Raw genomic sequence first — 14078 nt, 5'->3', positions numbered from 1 at the left:
CTAGAAAGATTGTGGAGAATAAGTACAATTCATTCTTCAACAGTTGGTAGAATCCGTCATGAAACCATTTGGACCTATTATTTCTTTTATTGTAGGTTATCAATTATTAATTCAACTTATTTGATCGATATAGGCCTATTCAGATTATCTGTTTCTCTTTATATGAGTTTTAGTAGATTCTGTCTTCATGGAATTGGTCAATTTTATCTAAGTTATCAAATTTCTAGGAAAAGAGTTGTCATAGTATTGCATGATTATCCTTTTAATTTTCATAAAATAAAAAATAATAACCTCTTTTTCGTTTCTGATATTGGCAATTTAAATCTTCTCTTTTTCTTACTTTCTTACATACTAATTTTATTGATCTTTCCAAAGAAATAGATTTTAGTTACCTTTTTCTATTTTATTTTTGTTTTTAATTTCATCAATTTCTGCTCTATTTTTTATGGTTTTTTTTTTTCTTCTTCTTGCTTTAGGCTTACATGACTCTTTTTTTCTCTAGTTTCCTAAGGGAGACGATTAAGTCATTGATTTAAGATATTTCCCTTTCTTTCTAACATACGCATGTAATTGTAAATTTTCCTGTAGTCATTGCTTTTGTTGCCGCTCACAAATATTGATGTTTTATTTTCATTTAGTTAAAACATGTTTAAATTTGTCTTGAGGCTTTTTGATCATGTGTTATTTAGATGTATGCTATTTAATCACCAGATACTTTGATATTTTTCACCCAACTTCATATTACTGATTTCTTGTTTATTGTATGCATTGAGAGCATACTTTGTATAACTTCTATTCCTTTTAATTTGTTAAGGTGTGTTTTATGATTTAAAATGTGGTTCTTGGCGAATATTCCATGGGGGCTTGAGAAGAAAGTATATTTCATCATATTAAGTAGAGTTTTCTGGAAATGTCAATTAGATCACTGTGATTGATGATGTTTTTAAGGTCATCTATATCCTTACCAGATTTCTACCTGTTGGATCTGTCAATTATTAAATGAGTGGTGTTGAAGTCTCCCACTACAATAGTGGACTTGTCAGATTTTCTTTGCAGTTGTATCAGATTTGCTTTGCATATTTTTATGCTGTGTTGTTAGGTACATGCACATTAAGGATTGGTTTCTCCTTTTAGAAAATTAACCCTTTTATCATTATGTATTACTCCTCTTTATCTTTCAAAATTGTGCTTGTTCTGAAGTGTGCTTTGTTTGAAATTAGCATAACTCCTCTAGCTTTCTCATGGTTAGAATTAGCATGGTATATCTTTACATTTAACCTATCTGAGACTTTACATTTTAAAGTGGGCTCTTGGTAGACAACATATAGTTGCATCTTACTTGTTTTTATTCACTCTGATATTGTCTTATTTAGTGTATTTAGGGCATTCACATTTACAGTGATTGTTTATACAGTTGGATTCGAATTTAACATGTTTTAAACTGCTTTCTATTTGTTGCATTTGCTGTTTTTTTCTCTTCTTGTAAAAAATTCTTCTTTCGTTAATTATTCATTTTGTATAACTGCATTTATCTCCACTCTTAGCCCATGTATTATATGCATTTTAAAGTTTTAAATTTAATTTATTATTACTTATTCTAAATTATTTAGTGATTACTGTAGTATTTGCATTATTCAATTCAAATTAATCAAAGCCCATTTTCAAATAATACTGTGCCACTTCACATGTAGTACAGATATCTTGCAATAGAGAATTTCCAATTCCTCCATCTCATTTCTTATGACAAAGTTGTCATCCCTTTTGCTTATCTATGTACTATAATTATCCAATACGTTGTAACTATTAATAATTTAAAGTTACATTTTAGATTAAGAATAAGAAAAACAAAATGCTTTATTTTACCTTTATTTATGATTTTGTGGTGTTCTTTCTTTTATATATGATTGGAAAGGTTTCCTGTAAAGACATCTGTGCCAGGAAATTTATTTGTAAAATGTTTTAATATTACAAATTCATTTTTAAAAATCATATGTTGGATTACTTAGATTTTTCTCTTTTTCCTTGTGTTTGTTTTGGTCAGTTGTGTTTCACAATGACTTTCTTCATTTCCTTTGATTTACAAATATATTGATCAAAAATTACTCATAGTATTCTCTTATCTTTCATATGTATATGAAAGATAATATATGAAAGATATGATATTTTAAATAATTCATTTTGTAATTTACAAAAATATTCTGTAATTTATATTTTGTAATATATATAATGCCCACTTTTACTCCCTAATATGGTAATTTATACTTTTTTCTTTTCTTGATCAATCTTTTAAAAAGTCTTATCCACTTCACTAATTATTTTTCAGAAACCAATTCTTGCCTTTCTAACATTCTCTTTTGTACTTTTGGTTTTAATTCATTCATTTCTACTCTTATTTTTTTTCTTCTGAGTTCTTTATGTTTACTTTGATGTTATTTTCATAATCTTTTAAGATAAAACATTAAATCATGAAATACAGCCTTTCTTTTCTGGTAGATGACTGCAAATCAGTGTTTGTTTGTTTTTTGTCAAATTTAGCTGTGTACATAAAGCTTTAGTACACCTGTGTGTGTGTGTGTATGTGTGTTTGTGTGTGTGTGTGTGTGTGTGTGTGTGTGTGACACAGGGTCTTGCTCTGTCACCTAGGCAGGAGTGCAGTGGCACAATCACAGCCTTGAACTCCTGGACTCAAGTGATCCTCCTGCCTCAGCCTCTTGTGTAGCTGGGAATGCAGCTGCACACCACCATGTCTGGCTTATTCCTTCAAATTTTTTGGAGACACAGGGACTCTTTATGTTGCCCAGACTGGTCTCAAACTCCTGGGCTCAAGTGATCCTCCTACCTGAACCTCCCAAAGTGCTGGGATTACAAGCATGAGCTTGACCTCCATATTTTTCTTTAGAAGTCATTTAAAATATTTTGCAATTTACACTGCAATTTATTCATTTGTTCATCAATTATTTTAGGAGTTTATAATTAACATCCAAACATTCCAATTTAATTTAATTTAATTAATTAACTAATTTATTTTTTGAGACAGAGTCTTGCTTTTTTGCCCAGGCTGGAATGCCATGGTGTGATCTCAGCTCATACAATCTCCCAGGTTCAAGCAATTCTTGTGCCTCAGTCCTCCAAGTAGCTGGGACTACAGGCATCCGCCACCATGCCTGGCTAATTTTTGTGTTTTTAGTAGAGATGGGGTTTTGCTCTGTTGGCCAGGCTGGTCTCAAACTCCTGACCTCAAGTGATCCACCTGCCATGACCTCCCAAAGTTCTGAGATTAGAGGCGTGAGCCACCATGCCCCGCCATTATTTTAATAAAAATACTGTGTAGTCTATTTTTCTGTTGAACACACTCTGTATTTTTTTAAACCTTGAATCAGTATTTGTTAATTATGTAGTTCAAACCTACTGTATTTGTGCTGACTTTTGTCTGCTTGTCCTATGAGTTACTGAAAGTTGTAAATCTCTCATTACGACTGCAGTTGTGCCACATTATACATGTTTATATATTGAGACTATGTTATTAGGTGAAGACAGATTTGTAATTGTTACAATTTTTATTTCTTATTATTTATAATGATGCTTTTCACTTTAAAGCCTACTTTGATTTATTAGCTTCCTAAGTGAATTTTGGTTAATATTTGCATAGTATATTCTTTTTTCCATTCTTTTATTTTTAACCTCTCTACATATTTGTTTAAGGTATGACTCATAAATTGAATGTGCATTTTTATTTTTATCAAATCTGAAACTTGTAGTCTATTTACAGGCAATTTATCACTGATTTTTTTTAATTTAAATCTATCATATTGCTATTTTTTTTGTTTATCCCATCTGTTCTTTTATTCTCTTTTGTTGCCTTCTTTTTAATTGATTATTTTTTCAACTATAATTCCATTTTGCCATCTATTAGCTTAGTAGCTAGAAATTATTTTTCTCTTATTTTAGTGATTACACTAAGAATTACACATAAACCCTTAAATTATTAGCATGTACTCTTAATTAATATTTTGTTCATTTCTTAGGAAATGTGAGCACTTAAGGACTCTTCCATTTCACTTACCCCGCTCAGGTTTTTTTGTATTATTGTCAAGTATTTTAATTACGCCTGCATTTCAAACCCCGTGTTGTACTACCATTGTCATTTTATACTATCAGTATTCATTTCTGTTTCCTTAGATGTTTATTCTTTCCAGTGATTTTATTTCTACTTAAATTTTTGCCTGGATTGATTTTCTTCTTGCATTTCTGTCTAGGATCACTTTCTTTCTGCCCAAAGAATATTCTTTAGCATATCTTTTAGTACATGTCTGCTGCCACTAAATTTTCTCATTATTTTTCTGAAAATTATTTTATGTTCATTTAAAAAAGTGTTTTCAATTGGCATATAGGTTTTGTTTGTGAATTTTATTTTTCAATAGTTTAGCATTAGCATTTTATTATATTCTGTATTTCATCATTTCTTTTGAAGACACACAGAGCTTTTTAAATCTGTGAATTAATTTCTTTAGTCAGTTCTGAAAAAATTCTTTTTTTTTTTCCTGTATACATTTCACCTGTTGGGTGATTTCTAGTGTTTTTTTTTTTCCCCCTTTTTTTATTTTGTCTTATTCAGAAATAACTAGCCATTTTGGATTGAATGCTTGACATTGTGTATAAAAGATGGTAGCATCTTCGTATTTTTTTTAAGCTCAAAGTTAGAATAGAGTATAACATCTCAATTCTATAAGGAATTGTGCTAATGTGAGGCTAAATTTCAATCCTTGCAGCAGCTGTTCTATTTTCAGTTTACCATTCCTCCTCATTAAATCATGAGAAATATGTAATCCATTAGTTATATTTTTTCATTGGTTTCCTGGAAGTTTCATGTTAAGTTTAACATTTAAGTACAACAATTATATTGCCCTTGACCTTGTTTCTTAGTTTTATAACAAACTTTTTTAAATTTTAGTTAATTGTCTTACTGTACCTGTATCTATTATTATAAAGATTCTCTAGTACTTTATAAAGTTCGTTCACTCGTTATTTATTATCACTTGCCTACATTATTTGGGGCATCAAATTAGCCTCTAAGTAGGCCTATAAGGATGAATTCCATATTTCCTGACTTAACAGGTCTTGCAATCAAACAACTGGAATAGGAGAGAGGAAGAAAACTGTGTAACAGGTGCATAAACCACACGCTGTAGGGCTGCAGACAAAGGAATAATACAGTTTTCCTAGAATGATGAGGGAGAACATGGTGGGCTAGCATTGGAGCACACACTTTGCCAGGAGAAGGACATTGCTTTAGCTTAAGAACACAACATGAACAAAGGTACAAGAAGAGAAAAATAGGGTAGTTTGAGAGAAGAGCCTGATAAAGGAAAGGATGAATAATTGGAGATATTGTTATGGGGCTGAGCCCGGGCTGGGTAAAGCTTATTTAAAAACTAGTTTCTGAGATTTTTAAGTCAGTGATTCGGTTGCTAGAAATACGATCAAGTATTATTCTTTGGTGATTTTAAAATATGTGCCGGTTCTTTAATTACCTCCCAAGAGATGTATTTACTAACTAAAAATCAAGAAACAATTGCTGCCTCCAGGGCTAAGAGTATCTCAGGAAAGAGAAACACACCTGCTTTTTTGGTCACCAATACTAATATTTTACTTTCTTGCATCTTGAATGGTAAGCTGAAGCCACGAGTTGGAACGGAATACAGGCCGCTCTAGGGTGATGATTCAGGATGACTATTAGACTTGCAAAACTGAATGTGGGTGGTTTTGTTGTGTAATCTTTTGCCTTAATCTTTCTGCCTTTAATGAAGTGCTTTGACTGTCTCTTTTTGTGTGTGCCTGTTAGAAGTAGGACGTGCATAGGGTTTCTCAACGGAACCTCATCAAATGTAAAGTCATGATTGAAAAATTGTTTGCCTTAGGTTAAAAAAGTCCCCTTTAGTTACAGAAGGTATTACTTTATCTTGGGATATAAAGTCCAGAGAATTAAATAATTTGGTCAAATTACCTCCCAATTTAAGTGAATTTCAGATCTGAAATTTAATATGTACAAAGTTAGTGTACACATGCAATATTGAAGAGAAAATCTGGCTATAAACAGCAAAACAATTATCTAGTAAACAGTAAATCACCAATTGAATATTTTATCATTTCAAAAAAACCCACTAAACATTTTTCTAAGTAGCATGCTATTACATCAGCTTTCTCAATATTTTAGTCAATGTTTCTTCAGCAAACATTTATTGATTGTCTACTATATGCTAGATTCTCTGCTAGCCTCCAGAGACAGTGATGAGCAAAATACAGGCACCACTTTTAATATTTTGAAGATTAGAATCCAGTGAGATTCATCAGACATTTATCAAATAATGATACTTACGAAAGAATAATTCCAAATTTTAAAAAGTGCTCTGAAAGAAAGAAGCACAATTCTATGAGAGACAATAACGAAGGGATTGTAAATAAACACCTTCATTCTTTTTTGACCTCAGAAGTGGGTGGCATACAGAAACTTGCTACTACGAGCTGCTTGGTGCTGTGGAGACAACAGGAGTCTTAGAATTAGACGCTTGTCAAGATGATTAGAGCTTTCCCATGATGTCCTGCAAGGTCAGAGATGGCTAAGAGGTTCCTGAAGTTAGATTTGTCCTATTCCTACCTGGACTAGCACCTTTATTAGTCGTTTGCTTTCCTCCAACCCACCTCTACAGTGCTGCCGGATAGACAGCTTTAATACTCAGCTGGTAGAGTGCCTCAGACCTTCCCAACACCATCTGAAGTTTCTTCTTTACACAGTTGCATTTCTCTCCTTCATATACATTTAAAATCAGGTTCTAAGTCCTGGCAAACAAGTTTCCGTAATCTTACCAGACTCCAGCCGGTCTTACCAGATTTGCTTTTTATCCCTCTTCTCCACACTCCTGTACCCCAAGTTACAGACTCAGTTAATATCTTCTAGCAGAATTATTTAGTTCCCTGAAACAGCATGTGCTGTATTTCCTTTTACTGGGAAGCATTCCCTCTCTTGTTTGCCTGGGAAGTCCCAATCCTGACTCCCTCACTGAGGCTCTCTCCTAATCCCTAAGATAGAGTCAGTTGCTTCCTTCTTGATATCTCCTCAGCATTTTGGACCGGCAGCAGTTACAGCTCTCATCGCTTTGTAACCATTTGCTTTTGTGTTATTATCTTAAGTTAGAATGTCAACTTTCAGAGGTTGAGGACTAGGTCTGATATACTTCTATAATCTTATTTTGGTTCTTCCCAGGAGGATAACTAATACCATGCTTTGCATATATTAATATATAGTTGTTTAAGGAAAGAAGAGGCCTACAGGTGCTTGGTGTCATGCTTTTTTTTATTTCTAACTAAATAATGAGCCTTAGAGCCTGGCGTGGTGGCACACACCTGTAATCTCAGCTACTCAGTAGGCTGAGGCAGGAGGATTGCTTGAGGTTAAGAGTTTGAGGTTGCAGTAAGCCATGATCATGCCATTGCATTCTAGCCTGGGCCACAGAGAACAAGACCCTGTCAAAAACAAAAATTAACAAAAAATGAAATACATAAATAATGACCTTTGGTATATTTTTAAAGAACGTATGAATGAAATAAAGAGCTCAGGTGGTTCTTAAAACTAAAATTTTGAGGACCAAATTAGAGAGCTCTTTGATACTTAGGGGAAAGAATAGTCCCTAGCTCATATGGTAGCTACGTGTTAATTATAAAATGCTGTCCTTTTCTCAAGACCCTTTACTTCAGTTGTTGTCCTAAATATACAAGGCTACGATAGCTACAGTAAAAGTTACAACTTTGGAATGTTGTGCCTGTGTGCACTTCTCAACCTGAATGACTATAGGTGTCTTTCAGAAAGATGATAATATGCTCTCTATTATTAAAAAAAACACCATATTTCTGCTTTAAAAGGAAAAATAAACTTCCAGGTTGAGCTGCAAATGGACACCATTGTCATTATCATGATTGACAACAAATGACTACTGAATACCTAGAACATGTAGGCAGTGAGGTGAAACTTAAGGAAGACAAGACAAAAGAATTTATTTCTTTTTCAACTGAACTTCTAGCACGTATTATTTCTTTTCCCTTATGGTTTATCCCTACTTACTTTGAACTTTTGAATTATTGCACTCATTCTGCTTTTCTCAAGCAGAATTATCTAGGCATGAATGTTACCATTAAGCCTAATTTTACACCAAAGGGTTCTCTTTGGTGTTGGTTTATGCACAACAAGACCAATGGAGATGGGCAAGAGAAAGAAGTCTAAGTTGACTACCAAGTTAATGGATTAGGTAGATGAGAAGTATACATTTATGCTAATTACTAAAGTAAATGTTGCTGGATGACATTTTAAACCCATAATCATTTTTTCCCAGTAATTTATCTATATGTTCCCATACCTGCTTAATCAAAGTAGTGGTTGATCAGGGATTATTGCTTTTAAAAAGAGAAATTTTCAAAGTACAATTACAAAATTGCTTGCTAGTGTTTTTCTGGAGTTTGGTTATAAATATTTAAGGTTAACTTAAATAATTTAGACAGAAAAAATATATTCGAAAGATGAGAGTTGGCTTCCTCCAGACCATAAAAGCTTTCCTCACTTGGAAAGACAGAGTTATGATGCAGAGATGAGAAGATAGGTATTGGTAGATACTGGAGAGAAGAGTCTTGCTTCTTGCTTCAAGAACAGAGACTTAAGAAGGTAGCAAGACTTTAATATGTCCATACTGCATGTGAGCCTAGGCAGGAAGGGCCCAAAACAGCATCAGAGAGACTCCCATGCTTCTAAGCCTGAGATAGAGCTGCAGGCCTTGGATGGCCATGGCGATGAGAGAAAGAAGCCTTCCGGAAATGACCCTAGTGGATTAATGACTAAGGAGCTGATGGGATTATGGAATCCTTAGTGTATGTCTGAGTGGACAGATGGCTGAGTGGACAGTTGGCTGAGTGGATCTGAGGCGCCCTACCAGAACTTAAGAAGGAAGAAAGGCTGAACTGACCTAGAATTCTTTTTATTTTTTACCACATTGATGCAAAAAAAAAAAATGAAATAGAAATTAAGTCAATATTTAATAAAAATAAAGAAAGGTAAATTTCTTGCACATTTAAGTTTGTGGAGTGAGGTTCATATATGTTACAAAAGGAAAAAAAGAGTAGGTGTGCTGGGAGTGGAAGGCAGTGTGAACTCAGCATGAATGAACCATGATGAGTTTGAATTATCTATGAGAAAGTCAAGTGCTACATGCAGAGTTTCTAGAATACAAAGATTTGTAAAACATGATCACTATCTTTTAGAAGTTTACAGATGGCCTATAAGGATGTATTCTTTAAAAGATCAGTAATAATCCCAGAGATGATGTGCTAACTCTAACAACTGCAGAAGTAGTTCAGATGAGAGAATGATCATTGAAGTTTTCGTAGTGAGGAAAGGCCCCACATAGAGATGAGACTTGAACTTGGCCTTGAGAGAAATATAACACTTAAGCAAATAAAATAAATCAGCAGTTCTGTGGTAACAAAATTATGCATGGTATGTTTGAGGGACAGTGAAGCCTGATTGTGTCAGGGCAGGTGGTTCTCTTATGTTAGAACACAGGTAAGGCACGTTGGAGTGCTCTACCTGGTTCAGGGAAGAGGAAGTATGGAATACTCAGCTACAGAGTTGCGCTTTAATTTGAAATCAAAAGGCAGCCATCAGAGGTGTGTAAATGGAGGGAGTTTCTGTGAGACAGGATATTTCAAAAAAATTAATTCCCAACAGTATGTAATTTTGCTTCTGTCAAATCAGGCACAGTTATATAAGATCGTCCTAAAACAGTTATTCCAGTGAGAGAGACTATTCCACTAAAAGGCAGAAAAATTAAAGTTGCAGACTAAAGGTAAAGAATACCTGGATGGTGCATTTGTAACCTTATCTTTATATTAGAGATGGCTTATGTGGACTTGATTTGCAACTATTAGAGAAAATTACTCTTATTCTCTGAATGACAATACTGACACATGAATGAACCAGTAACCTATGTTTACTATTAGTTTAGTTTGCTCACTGAACTTGAGGATTCTGTGAGCTCCAGGTCTGTTCCTCGAAAGTGGTTTGTATAGACGCTCCTATGCCCTGTGGCAGCATATAGTCTAAAGTGTACTCTTTTACAAACATAACCAGATTTATTCCTCTCTACTCAGAATCCTCCAGTAATTTTCTATCAGTCAGGTTAAATGAAATTTCCACTGTTTACCTTGGGTTACTAGACCCTATGTGACCTAGTCTGTTCTCTGCCACTGTCCCTGATTTTGTCTCCTAATACTCTTGGCCTGCCTCAAAAAACTGCAGTCATACTGGACTTCTTCCTATTTCTTTATCATTACAAATGTATTCCCTCCCAGGGTCTTTGCTTACGTTGTTATCTTTTCCTGGAACTCTGCTCCTAAGATATCTTATCCTTTCCACTTATTCAGATGTCTGCTGTTTTACCCAGAGAGGAATTCCTGGACTTCATATCTAATCATAGATATCCTGAATTTCATATCTAATCATAGCCTCCATCTTTCACTCTACCCCTCATTTTGTGTTTTGTTTTTTGCCTTGCTTCAGTTTTCCTTATTGTGCTAATCAGTAACTGACATTGCATTAAATACTTATTTGTGTGTGCTTATTATTTATGTCCCTTACTAGAATATAAACTCTGTGAGGTCAGGGTCTTTAGCTAACCCCTCTGTAATTCCTGTCCTCGAAGAGGCTCTGACACATAGAAGGTGCTTGATAAATATTTGTTGTATGAATGAATAAATAAAGAACATTATTATTATTCTTATCATTGTTAATAACAAGTATTTATTGAGACTTTATCATGTGCCATGACTGGGTTATTAAAGGTTGTACTTGCTTATTTCATTCCTTTCTCACAGGCACTTACCTACCTGCTGAATCATAGACAGGTGAAGCAACTTCAGCAAAGTCACTCAGCTAAAATATGGATGAGTCAAAATTTGAACCTGGAAGTGTTGAACTCCAGTGATCTTGCTATGCCATATAGTGTATGTAAAACCACCATGCTGTATCATAGAGTATATATGAAAGCATTAGTGCGATGTTTGTAAATTAGTAAATGATGATAGCTCTCTTAAATATAGATCCCCTTGTTAATATTAATTTAAAAAATTGGGAAATGTAGCTGATAGGATGCTATTGGATTAAGGTTTAGATATTCTAAGAACACGTTTTTCTAGATTAAATTTTTTTTTTCTTAAATATGTTCCCTGGGCTTTGGTATGTTTCACTTCCAACAGCCAGCAATTGTGATGGTTCTTTTTGGATGACTGCCCCTGGGATTTTTGGAACACACAGAAAACTGAGAGTTCCTAAGAGTTTATATATCCCTGGGAGAGCCTTTTACCAATGATCGGTAGGTACAGGATTATGAAATCCCAAGTTTCCCAGCCTCAGGTTGAGACTATTTTGGGAAACTTGACATTTCATAGTTCAGTGTCAAGTTCAGGCTGAAGCTATTGTCTCCCGCCTTGCTTGACATTGTATTCTTGTTTGTGTGGCTTCTTCCTCTCTCCTGTCCTGTTTGTGCCACTATTTTTTCATGGAGAACTTTGTTATTAAATCACTTGTACATTATGAATTTTTTTCTGGGTCTGATGGTAGGCAGTCTAACCTTAATTAGTCAATCATCCAGTTCATGTTATTGCCAATGAGAATACTATGGCCACACCTTAATTTCCTCTTCATGGGCATCCATGTCTTTCTTTCCATTCATGGTCTTTCCAGACTTACAAATGTAAGATTCATACTCACTGGAGCCAAGTGTTAGGGGAGACTTACTGTAAAGAGAGCATTTGTAGGAAAATCACCTTGGGTGTGTATAGATCCTGGTTCTTTGCATTATGAAGCTCAAGCATAGATTTGCCCTAACTCACTTCCTCCCCACATTCCTGGCTGATAGACAAAGGCAGGGAGGAAGGAGGAGCTGAGTCACTGAAGCTTAATTCACTTTTCTGTTTCTTAGCCCCTAGAGCTTGGTTTAATTGAAGGTGGTTTCAGTAGGATTAACTTTGCTCCAAAAAGCATGCTTTTGGCTATATTGGAGCAGCATGACTATTTAATGTCTTTGAAGAATGTAGGTATTTTCTAACATTGACGGGACTACCTCTCGAAGTGGGCCCACAGAGGTCATCTTCCCCTATATCTTCTTTGTCTTTGTGTTGAAAATCTAGAAACAGCAGCGTATGGGTGCAGTGGCACAAGCTAACGGCATCAGATGACCAAGGTAGGCACTCTTTCTAGAGACCCCAGTGGAATTCCCAAACACTAAGAGGTTTAGAGAAAAACAAACTTGCCTCTGTATTTTATAGGACTGGAACAGTGAAGGCAGGTTGCACTCTTCACCTAATATTCTAGGGAACAAATTTCACTCTCAGGATCCTCCTAGTGTGCTCTTGCTTGGCTGAAGCTAAACTGGAGCATGCTTTGTGCAAGAAAATCAAAGAAACATATAGGAGTGTTATTACCATGGCATGCCAGGAAGGGTATTGCACAGGATGTGAAGAAGAGACACGAGAAGTCACTGGAGGGCAGTCACTGACTTTGTGACCTTAGGAAAATAACTCAGATTATCTGAGTAACAGCATCCCCGTCTGTAGAGAAAAGCAGTCCCTGTGAGTTTGCTGTGGTCAGCATTCTGCAACTTCATTCCTCTCTCATAGTATCCAGTGTTTCTGTGGACAATGAATGGTCCCTGTATCAGCTAGCCACAAAACAGAAAACTAGGAAACTCACAATTTGCCATTCACCCCAAGGCATTGGAGCCTTCCTGCTTCTCCCACATGTCTTTGTGTAAAACCTGCAAGTTACTCCAGGGGTAATTGAGCAATTGTCTAAATATTGTGAGGGGTGGCTAGCTCCACTAGCGAGTTTTAGATGTTTAGCTGAGTTGTAGAGTACCAAGAAAACAGAGTTTTTCTAAAATTCTGTAAACCTTTCTGAGGCAAAAATCCCCAAAGTAGGTAGAGTGGCCTGTCTTTCCTGACTTTTGGTCATATGTAAAGCTGTGAGTCCCCATTCATGTTCCTAGCTTAATGAAGCGGTCTGTTGACTTACCCGCTACATTGCCATGTCGTTATGGCTTTGCCTGTGATATTCATTCTACAAGATAGTCCAAATGCTTCTTCTCCTCTGATATTTCTCCAGATTTCTCTAATCAAAAACATCTTTTCTTCCCCTGGGATTCTCCCAAGTAGTTCATACTGCAGTCTCACTTGGAAAGACTTTATACATGTTTGTTTATGCATCCCTACCTTCTCCCAAACTCTAAACCATGCTCACATGAAGGGCAAGGGCTAAAAGTCTTACATCTGTCTTGCTCCAAAGACTAATTCATGGAGACTGGTACCACTGAAAATTACGGACTTCCAAGCTCAGTAGTATTGGCACGTGTTTTAGTCAAACATTTTAGAAGGTACAGCACGATGCAAAGCGGAGAGCAAAGCCTTTGAAGTAAAAAAAAAAAAAAAAAAAAAAGAAAGCATTTCAATCCTGCTTCTTCTATTTAATCTCTGCGTGGCCTTAGGTAATTTGTTTCCAATATTTGAATTTCTGCTTTTTCATCTGTGTGACAGTCAGTTTTAGATGTCGACTTGAACGGGCCCAGATAGCTAGAAAAACGTTTCTGATTGTGTCTGTGAGGATGTTTCTGGAAGAGATTAGCATTTGAATCAGTAGACTGAGTAAAGAAGATCATCTTCACCAATGTGGGTGGCATCCCCTGAGGGCCTGAAGAGAGCCAGAGGTGGAGGAGGGACAAATTTGCCCCCTATTTGAGCGGCAACCTCCACCTTCTTGAGCGTTCAGACATCGGTATTCCCAGTTCTCTACAAGGATGCACACAATCCACCAACACCCTCCTCCTCTCGCCTTGTTCTTGAGTCTTTGGACTCAGACTGCATTACACTGCCTGCTTTCAAGGTCCTCCAGCCTGCAAACAGCAGATCATGTGACTGCTCATCCTCCATCATCACACGAGCCAATTCTCATTATGTGTAGCCTATTGGTTCTGTTTCTTTGGAGA

The sequence above is a fragment of the Hylobates moloch genome, unplaced genomic scaffold (assembly GCF_009828535.3).
Source record: "Hylobates moloch isolate HMO894 unplaced genomic scaffold, HMol_V3 SCAFFOLD_13, whole genome shotgun sequence".
Taxonomy (NCBI): domain Eukaryota; kingdom Metazoa; phylum Chordata; class Mammalia; order Primates; family Hylobatidae; genus Hylobates; species Hylobates moloch.
The sequence above is the reverse complement of the archived record's forward strand: the minus strand, read 5'-3'. Positions refer to the sequence as shown.